Raw genomic sequence first — 9,986 nt, forward strand, 5'->3', positions numbered from 1 at the left:
CAAAACAAAGTGAAAAAAACACAAACTAGTTTCCCCCCCCCCACACTTAAGTCATGCAATGTCCTCAATGCATGGAAAGAATTAAAAGCGAAGACAATGCAAGGGGTTCATACCTGATTAAAAGTTAGTTATCATTGTAAAGAGGTTGAAGTCCATGACCTCTTCACTACCAGTAGTAGGAAACTCGAGGAACGATTTCAAACGTTGACCATTAATCTTTGAAATTACCCTTATTCCCAGATTCAGAATCTCTACAGTCCCATGGGGATATACATTATGGATAATAAACGGGCCATTCCATCGGGATCTAAGCTTACCAGGGAAAAGATACAATCGAGAGTTGTACAATAAGACATTATCACCAATTATAAAAGACTTACGCATAATGTGCTTATCATGGAAGGCTTTGGTCTTTTCCTTATAAATCCTAGAAATTTCATAGGCATCATTCCTAAGTTCCTCCAACTCAGATAGTTGGAGCCTACGATGAATTTTCGCATCAGACAAATCAAAGTTGAGCTTCTTGATGGCCCAAAAGGCCTTATGCTCCAACTCAGCTGGTAAGTGACAATCTTTTCCATACACCAAACGATAGGGAGACTGACCAAGGTCGGTCTTGAATGCAGTCTGATGGGCCCACAGGGCATCAATAAGCCTAAGGGACCAATCCTTACGGTTGGGATTAACAGTTTTCTCCAAGATTTGTTTGATCTATCTATTAGACACCTCCACTTGGCCAATAGTTTGGGGGTGATAAGGGGTAGATAACTTATGGGTGATCCCATACTTTTTCATTAAGGCCTCAAAAGGTCGATTACAAAAATGAGTACCCCTATCACTAATTATTGCACGTGATGCACCAAAGCGGGAAAAAATATTCTCTTTGAGAAATTGGACCACCACTTTGTAGTCATTAGATTTATAAGGTATGGCCTCTATCCATTTAGAAACATAATCAATGGCCAAAAGTATGTACAAATTTCCAAAGGAATTAGTGAATGGTCCCATAAAATCGATGCCTCATACATCAAAGATCTCAACTACCAAAATAGGGTTGAGGGGCATCATGTTCCTCTTATTGATACGACCAAAAGACTAGTAGGCGGGACAAGCCTTGCAAAAATTAAAAGCATCTTAAACAAGAGTGGGCCAATAAAATCCGTATTGGAGAACCTTTGCGGCCGTCTTCTTAGGTCCAAAGTATCCACCACATGCATGATCATGACAAAAAGAGAGAATAGAGTGTTGCTCATGATCAGGGACACATTGTCGGATAATCAGATCCGGATATATCTTAAACAAATAAGGATCATCCCAGAAAAAGTGCTTAACTTGGGAATAAAATCTATACTTATCTTGTGTGGACCAGCGATCCAAAGTCACACTTGAAACTAAGAAGTTGACAATGTCAGCAAACCATGGTTCACTGAATATTGTAAATAATTGTTCATCTGAAAAGTTCTTGTTGACTGGAGAATCGACAGTCAAGGAATTGGGAAACCGGGATAAATGGTCTGTAACTAAGTTTTTAACTCCTTCCTTAATTTCTAAATCAAACTCTTACAAAAGTAAAAATTAACTAATGAGACGGGCTTTGGCATCCTTATTCTGAACTAGGTATCTGAGAGTAGAATGATCAATATACACCACCACATGTGAACCAATTAAGTAAGACCGAAACTTTTCTAATGCAAACACAACAGCTAAAAATTCTTTTTCAGTGGTTGTATAATTGAGTTGTGCATCATTTAAGGTTCTACTAGCATAGTAAATGTTAGTGGGAAACTTATTAATCCTTTGAACCAAAACAGCTCCTATGGCAAAATCCGAAGCATCACACATCAGTTCAAAAGATTCACTCCAAACAGATGGTTGAACAATAGGTGCATTGGTCAACTCCTTCTTAAGTTGTTTGAAGGATTCTAGGCACTCTTTAGAAAACTTAAAAGTTTGATCTTTGGCAAGTAATGATGTGAGAGATCGGGCTAACTGACTAAAGTTCTTAATAAACCTTCTGTAGAAGCCCGCATGCCCTAGAAAAGATCAGATGTCCTTAACAGATTGAGGAGGTGGTAAATTATCAATTAAATCCACTTTGGCTCTATCTACTCTAATTCCCTCTTTGGATATTACATGGCCTAAAAAAATATTAGATTTAACCATAAAATGACATTTCTCCCAATTCAAAACCAAATTGTTAGATATGCACCTTTTTCAAAACTAGGAAAAGATGATGAAGACATTCAAAATAGGAATTCCCATGAATTGAAAAGTCATCCATAAATACTTATAAGAAATTTTTGACCATATCAAAAAAGATACTCATCATGCATCGTTGGAACGTAGCAGAGGCATTGCAAAGCCCATAGGGCATACGCCTATAAGCAAATGTTTCATATGGGCATACGCCTATAAGCAAATGTTTCATATGGGCATATAAAAGTGGTCTTATGTTGGTCCTCTAAAGCAATTGGAATCTAGTTATAGCCGGAATATCCATTAAGAAAATAGTAGTATTTATGTCCAGCTAACCTCTCTAACATCTGGTCAATGAATGGTAATGGGAAGTGGTCCTTCCAGGTTGCCACATTAAGTTTCCTATAGTCTATGCACACTCTCCACCCTGATTGGACACGGGTCAGAATTAGTTCATTATTGGCACTGGGAACTACAGTCACCCCAGACTTCTTAGGCACTACGTGAATTTACTGCCAGAAATAGGATAAATTATTCCATGATCCAAGCACTTTAGGATCTCTTTCTTAGTGGCTTCCATCATCACTTGGTTAACTCTTCTTTGGGGTTCCGTAGATGGTTTGGAATCCTCCATAAGATGTATATGATGTTACACAATAGAAGGGCTTATATCCTTGATATCAACCATGGTCCACTCTAGGGCTTCCTTAGTATCTTTTAATACTTTAAGTAACTCCTCTTCCTGGCTAGAAGTCAAATTTGAAGAAATTATTACAGGAAGAGTCTAGTCAGGCCCTAAGAAAACATGCCTCAAATTAGATGGCAACTCCTTAAGATCTAGCTTAGGGGTCTCAACTATGGAAGGTTTGGGAATGGAATTGGAAAAGGGTCTTAAGGGCTCCATAGGTCTGTGAAGACTCAAGACTTCAGAAAAGAAATTTTCACTATCATCATCCAACTCATCCATACACTCTTGGAATTTTTAATCAAAATCAATATCAAAGTTGGTAATTAAATTATCAGAAAAATCCAGAAAATCCTCAAGCATATTGATCTCTTCTTCTATATGTGGTTGTTTGCCAATCCTAAACATGTTAAACTCAACAATTTGGTTACCAAAAGATAACCTTAGGAAACCATTTCGACAGTTGATTAATGCATTACTGGTAGCCAAGAATGATCTTTCTAGAATTATTGGGATCTCATCCTTGGTTGAGAAGGGCTTAGTATCTAACACAATGAAATCAACAGGGAAAATAAATTCTCCCACCTTTAGTAACACATCCTCAACCATCCCTTTAGGAATATTAACAGACCTGTCTGCCAACTGAAGAGTAGTTCCAGTGACTTTCAATTCTCTCAATCCTAGTTGCTTGTACACATGGTAAGGTAAAAGATTCACACTTGCGCCAAAGTCAAGTAAGGCATGCTCAATGTAGGTGTTGCCTATGACACAAGCTATGGTAGGGCTCCCTGGATCCCTATACTTGACTGCTATAGGCTGAATAATTATGAAACTAATGTTACCTATCAAGAACGCCTTTTTGGGTACACTAGTGATACGTTTGTGAGTACACAAATCTTTCAATACCTTTGCATAGGTGGGGATCTGGGATATAGCATCCAAAAGAGGGATGCTCACTTCTACCTTTTTGAACATTTTTAAAATTTTATCCATGGAAGCAATCTTCTTTTTGTTTATCAAGCGATCAGAAAATGGGACAGAAGGAACATAAGAACTGTTAGGGATTTGCCCTTTTTCAGAAGAATCATTTTTGGTTTTCTCAATCAGATCATCTTTAATTTCAAAAGAATCTCTAGGTTCATCAGATGAACTTGGAACAAGAGGCACACTTGTGTCCTCAACTGAAGGAGAGTTAACAGGAGTAATAGATGGGAAAGATTTAGGAACGATCTATTGGTACTATCTACCACTCCTAAGGGCATAAACAACATTACATTGGTTAGAGGGTCCTTGTTGGGTCTAACCTTGTACTATATTCAGTGGTGCATTAGTTGGTGTTTGTGAACTAATAGGCTTATGATGCCTAGGGTTAGGCTCTGGTTGACTGGGTAAAGTTCCTTTCTCCTTTTCACACATAATTGAGACAATTAGAGTGAGTTCTCTCATAAGATTTTGATGGCTTGCCATGAGGAGGGTCATATTTTTTTTCAAGTCACTTATTCTACTTGCCTGTCCAGTGTTGGTAAACTCAAAGGGTTGCTGATAAGATGATAGGAGAGGGGCCCTAGGAAAACTAGCCTGAGATCCTACATTTAACCTAGGAAAAGTGTTTTGGGAAAAAGATTGTTGTGCAAAGGGAGACCTTGATTATGAAAATTGGAAGGCCTTGCTTGGTTGCCCTGATTCCAAGAGAAATTTGGGTGATTTCTCCATCCTGGATTGTAGATATTACTATATGGATTATTCTGGTATAAGGCATTAACACTATCATTAGAAGTGCCCCCAGAGGTGTTGGGGCATTCTTCTATGACATGTCCAGGGGACTGACACCAAGCACAAATCTTAACCAAATTGACTGATGATGGCTCTCTAGGAACAATAGCCTCAATCCTTTTGATTAAACTATCCAAATGGGCTTCCTTGGCTACTATCCCATCCATAAAATATCCTTTTCCTCCTATAGTTCTTTTACTCTCTTGGTTTGATTCCCACTCATGGGTTTTGTCAGAAAAGTCAAGTACGAATTCCCATGCTTTTTCTTCATCTGTAAAGGATGTGAATCTCCAAGGCACATAAACTCTATCATTTGTTTAATTGGGTAATCAATATCCTCATAAATTCTTTGACATAAATGACATAGTCTAGGCCATGGTGAGGGCATTCTTAGAGTAGATCCTTGAATCTCTCCATACGTTTGGAAAAGGACTCACTAGGCTTTTTGCCTAAACTGAAGGATATCACTTCTAAGCTTATTGGTCTTATGAGTTGGGAAAAACTTCTTAAGAAACACAACTGTGAACTGTTCCCATGAGGTTATGGAATTTATGAGTAACCCATACAACCACTTCTTAGCTTGGTCGTTTAATGCAAAAGTGATAAACCTAACCTTAACAGCATCATCAAAAAGCTGTTGGATCTTAATTAGAACACATACCTCTTCAAATTCCCTTAAAAATAGGTATGCATCCTCAGAGGTCAACCCATAGAAGTGGGGCAACATAGTGATGTATTGAGATTTGAGTTCAAAATTATTGCCCTGGGCTTGTGGTAGAACTATGCAGGAAGGTTGGGCTGTTCTAGCAGGATAGAACCTATCTTTCAGAGATTTAGGTGGGGGATTTTACTATTGGTCTCCCATATTAAATGGTTTTAAAGAGAACAAACTATAGGGTCACTACTTGTTGGATCTCTTCTTTCTAATTGATTCTTAGTATTATATAGTAAAACTTTTTTTTATGATTTTTTTTTGATTTTTTTGATTTTTTTTGATTTATTTATTTTTTAGCTTTTTGGGAACTTACCGGCAGGGATCCGAAGTTGCTTAGGTCAATTCCTGAGGTACTGCTATAGGGCGAAACCTATCTTTGTCATACTGTGAGGCATGACAACCTCCACCGATACAACTATTATTGCAAGTTATTCTTCTTAGGAATTCAATAAAAGAAAAGGAAAAACAAAACAAAGCAAACAAAACACTTTGATTTACTAAAAGAAAGCGAAAAATAACATGGAACTATCTCCCTGGCAACGGTGTCAAAAACTTGTTTGAGATTTTAAAATGTAACCGCAAGCGTATAGATCAGTGTAGCTACGGGTCGAATACAGAGAGAGTAACCACTTAATTTTTTTTGCTTCTTTTAATAATGCGAAAGTGAACCGATTAATGATTGTAATCTAATTCTAATTACCATCCTAAACATATGTATCTAAAATAATGTCCTAACAAATCGTCATCTAAGAATTTAAACACGCAAGCCATGCAATTAAAATTAAATAAATAAATAGCTGAAAATAAACACCCCACGTAATTAAAAAGAAATGAAGGAAAAAAATACTGAAACAAAAATAAAATAAAGAAAGGGGATAAAGTTAGAGAGAGATTCACAAGTAGGTTTCTCTACTAAACCCGAGGGATGCATCATAATATGAGCTTCCCTACTTGACCAGAGAGTCACTCTTACAAGGGTTACTCTACTTGGTTTTGGGGAAAGGGAGGCAACTAAAATAAAAGCAATAAAACGATGGTTTTATGGCTAGGAGGGGCAAAATCAACACATATACTAGCCATGAACCTTGGGGGAAAGGAAAAGCAATAATATAACAATTGAAATTAAAATCCTAAATTAAGAAATAAATGGTAGTCAGAAGAGGGAATGAGAGGGGAGAGAGAAGACTATTGAAGAAGCCTACCTACCTAAATCAATGCTTAAACTTGAAAGCTTGGGTGATTTGAGATACTGCTAACCCTAAAAACCAGATCTGGAATAAACCAAATCTGAAATTTATAGGCCTGAAGAAAAAAAATCTTGAAAAAAAGAGATGCTCCATGGCTCATGATCTTGTCACCTAGATCTAAGCCTAGAACTATAACTTTAAAAATTACAACTCAATTGCATAAATCTTAAGCATAAAAGATTGAATCAAAAACAAAAATGCTTGCATTAATTGAATAAAAAGAACTTACAAAAGTGTTTAAAGCATAAACCTAGAACTAGAGCTAGAGAAAGAGAAAACTAGAGAAAGAGATAGAGCAACTAAAAGAAAAAAAAAAAACCCTAGAAGAAGAATGAAGTTCCTCCTCCCCTTGTGTTAATTCTATTATATAGAGAATGGGGGAGGGAAGCTAAAGATTTTAGCTTCTAAAAAAAAAAGATTTTTTTTATCTTCCTATTTTTTCTCTCTTTTTCTATTTTTCTCTCTCTTCTTGCATAAGAAACCCCCTTTGGCTGATTTTTCTTGCTTGAATTTAGACAATACTCTATTTTAATAGAAAATTTCATTTATGCCCTTGTCTTTTCTTTTCTTTTTTTCTTCTTTCCTATTTTTTCTCTTTATTTTTCTCTCTCTTCTTTAAACTTGCGTACAACTATCTTGGCCGACCTCCTTTAAGTGATGAGTAGGAGAGAGAAAATCTTCTAAAAAAAATCTCAATAAAATGGCAGCTAAGAGGTTCAAACTTGAGACCTCCTAATAAGCAAGGGATTTTGCACGCCACAACTCACCAAATACGCTAGGTAGTTGTTGTTACCAAAAACGAATCTTCAATCACTTAAAGATGTGGTCCATCGATCCTTGTTGGCATTTGAAATATTCCTTATACCCTTAGGACAACTGCAGATGGATTGGTTCTGCATCTCGGTTCAGTTCTGATCCATTATTCTTTTTCTGGCCTGAAAAGAATAATCACTTATACGGGTGACCAAACGAATGTGTAATTTTAATTAAACACATCCATCTTGCTTAGAATTTTTTCCTCTTTGCAACCATGAAAAGAAATAGGACCTCTTTATGTGTAAAATTGGAGATATAGCATCCGATAGTCCTTAAGGCCTTGAAAATATAAAACCTGCAAAAGAGAGTAAAACCCAAAGTAGCTCATTCTAAATATATAAAATGCATGTTTTACTATACTATATTTCACACATAAATGTGCTCATCAATCATATTTATTTTCCTGTTTGATCGATGGTTTAATCGATTTCCAACATTTACCGATAAATTAGCTGCCTATTTGTGCATTTGCTCCTCCGCCATCATTGAGCACGATGGCAGAAGTACATACTCATGGTGACAAAATTTGTAGAGTTCTTTTTTTTGCCTTTCAGCCTTGGCACAGGCCTCGGTCAAAGAGGGACATTTTGTAGATACCCAATTTTTTCACCCACCTAGGCAATGATGTATACAGGGAATGACCAAGGTTTGTGGTTCACATCGGAGGGGAATCTAGGCCTTTTTTGACAATCTAGATGATAACAGTAACTCGAGAATCGACCCGAAACCCTAATCCATCCCTGAGGCTAATTTTAGACCCGATCTTGTGATACTCGATTCTAACATGTTATATACTGATGAATTGGTTCTGAGTACCCTCCAATGGTGCGGGAATGGCATGAATAAGGATTTTTGGAAACCCCTTAACTAGCAAATGGGAAAAGCCACCTCTTTACTATTCATGATCTTTTTTAATCAAATAGAGCTCGAAACCCACACCATTGGATAATGCTCGGAAAGATGATTCCGACGGTATATTGCACATAAAAATCGGACCACTGGATCTCCAGGAATCAATCCCAAAAATCATTACAGGATCGATAAGACTGATTTTGACCCGATTTGACCTAAATCCATACTGAAGCCATACGAACCTATATCAGGACCATACTGTTCTGTATGGGCTCCATATAGTTCTGTATGGTTCCCATATGGTCTCGTAGCCCCTTTTCACAAAAAAAATGAAGGAAAAAAATAAAAAAAAATATATAATTTTTTTAAGGAAGGAGTCCCAAATCATATGGCGCTGTGAGTTTTTTTTTTTCCCAAAAAGGAAATAAAACATAAAAAATGATTAAAAGATAAATAAATATGTAAAAAATTGATTTTCTTAAAAAAGAAAATTGCCTTTTTGAGAAAGTTTTGGATACGAGTCCATTCAATCAGTTTTAAATAAAAATGGTAGGATTAGTGCGCTTCAAACGTGATAAAAACGTTTTTTGAAAGGTCAGCACCTATAGGCCCCGTGGGGGTTTGATTGCCAAACCGTGGATTCATTTTGAGAACCGTAAAGGGTGAGGGTTGACAGCTATAAGTAGGGTCTCATTCTCCCACATTAAACACATGGAAAAACACGAAGAAAAATTCCAACACATGGAGAAAATATGGAGAAAACCCCGAGAGGGAGAGAAAAGAGAGAGGAGTGGGGTGAAGAAGTTCTTCTGCCTCCCACCCTTGAGAAGCGTGCCAAAGCTTAGAGAGCTACTAAAGGCTTAGGTTCCCCGAAGGGGTGGAGAAAGCTACCAAGGTCAGTCCCATCTGAGCCAAGGACCCATACCTGAGCCGCCAGAGCATCAGCTTGGATCCATCCCCTCTTGACCTGGAACAGGGGTCAAGGTCAGGTATACTTTCAAACAGAGTAATTATAATGTAGATCTTATATTAATATAGCATGTATAATATTATATACTATAGTCATACATGTGGGTTAAGATATAGAAGCGGAATATTCGAGAACTAGCATCTAATAGGAAGATCGGCTTAACTGAGCGAAGTAGATGCCTAACAGCTTCCTAACTTCATAACCTAGCAATTGCCCTAATCTTTGGACCAGACTGAGTCAATCTTTGGTCCGTCCCAATGGACTGGGCCCACACCACAGGTCTGTAGACACCAATTTTGTCACCCTCCCCTGACTATGATGACTTATGGATCTTGGACATGACTTTTCACTTCTGATTGAAGGAGATGATAATTGACTGATGTAACTAATCTTAGGAGCATTCCATACTCACCCAAAATTCCCAGAAAACCCGCGTGAGAGAAAAGAAGGGTCTAATTATGACATTTCATAAATGAAGGAATCCGGTCAAAGTGACCTCACAAATTCATAGTACTCAGAATTATGATTCTAACGATATATGGTACATCAAAATTGGACCATCAGATCTCCCACAATCATTCTTGGAAATTGCACTTTAAGTGCCCAAACCCCGCCCATGCGAGCACCTATGCCTTGCCTTGAGTGCCCAAACCCTGCCATTGTGAGCACTCATGCCTTGCCTTGAGTGCCCAAACCTCACCCTTGTAAGCCCATGTGCCTTGCCATGAGTGC

General features: G+C 37.5%; 1 non-coding gene across 1 annotated transcript; it reads left to right on the top strand.

Annotated features, from left to right (window-relative positions):
* The first annotated feature begins 5,024 nt into the window (after positions 1 to 5,024).
* On the top strand, positions 5,025 to 5,132 carry LOC122071400. Its single transcript, XR_006138176.1, has one exon. It is a non-coding gene; the product is annotated as a small nucleolar RNA R71 (small nucleolar RNA).
* The last annotated feature ends 4,854 nt before the right edge of the window (positions 5,133 to 9,986 follow it).

This window comes from Macadamia integrifolia, unplaced genomic scaffold (assembly GCF_013358625.1).
Source record: "Macadamia integrifolia cultivar HAES 741 unplaced genomic scaffold, SCU_Mint_v3 scaffold_216A, whole genome shotgun sequence".
In the NCBI taxonomy this organism is placed as follows: domain Eukaryota; kingdom Viridiplantae; phylum Streptophyta; class Magnoliopsida; order Proteales; family Proteaceae; genus Macadamia; species Macadamia integrifolia.